Raw genomic sequence first — 1,240 nt, forward strand, 5'->3', positions numbered from 1 at the left:
TCTATAAAATGACTAACTGGGCAACTTTCTACATTTGTAGAATCTGAGTGCAGCGGTGAACGTGGATGAACCAGTCTGATTCGGTTTGCCGGATCTGTGAACACTTATCAAGATGCAGGGAATGAAAATATGGGTAGCAACGTTATGCCATCAAATTTTGTATGTTTAGTTAAACTTAAGAAAACTCAAAATCAGAAGACTCGTTTATGGATAATCGTTAAAGGAGTGTATAGGGATTTAAAATAATGAACACGAAAAGCCATGACAGCAAGTTTCTATCGGTGTTTTAACAATATTTATTCTGAAGGGAAATGAACAGCGTTGAGGATGAACCCAGATCTTGACCAGCCACCGAAAAGTGCACGCAAGGAGGGAAAACATTGAGGATCCTGATGAGACTTACAACTGTTCTCGCGTTGATTTTAGCTGCAAAGGTTAGTGATAAGGTGCAAGACCGTCAAATTGTAACTGTGAGGATGATATCTGGGTAAGACTGTTGGTCATGTAGTATTGGCACAGTAGAGACCGTTCTGTAGCAGCAAAGATCTGAAGCTACGCCACAAAGTCTGTTTGCCAAGTTCGCAACAAAGATCCTCTCCCGCACGACCAGAGAGCAGTTTCGTGTGGATATGTTCCCTCTGACATTCTTGAAATGAAGTAGGAGGCTGATAAGGTTTCTCTGAATAAGGTTTAGTGACTTTTAGACAACGAGAGTTAGGTGTTCCACCTACGACCCTGAGAGCAAACGTCAGAGTGCTCAGTTTGGAAGCACGCGCGACCTTCCCCCAGACCCAAAAAGGCAAAGCGCATGAACAGGTCGCAAAAGAAGGCCCATGGATCATTCCTTTCTTTGACTCCCAGGGGCTCACTTCACATTGAAGTGGGGTTTCCTCATGGTCCATATAACCTTCATTAAGGAATATTACCTTACTAGTTCTGAAAAAGGTTCCAGGGAGAAGATCGAGGGAAGAAGGAGGCACACTAAGCATGAGAGTGAGGATGTGGGATCTAGTGGGGGGGGTTGGTTTATCACACCAGGACAATGCCCCATGCCACAAGTCAACGCTGGTGAAGCCACCATGGATGGCCGACAGGGGAACGAAAGTGGTACAACAACCCACCCCTACAGACCCTGACCTAGCCCCTTGTGACTTGCTTCCTGTTCCCACGCATGAAAGACAGCCTCAGGCGGAAACCCAGATTCCAGTGTCAACAGGAGAAGGTGAGAGAGGCATCTGGA

This window comes from Oratosquilla oratoria, chromosome 12 (assembly GCF_046742065.1).
Source record: "Oratosquilla oratoria isolate Oo_2021 chromosome 12, ASM4674206v1, whole genome shotgun sequence".
Lineage (NCBI taxonomy): Eukaryota > Metazoa > Arthropoda > Malacostraca > Stomatopoda > Squillidae > Oratosquilla > Oratosquilla oratoria.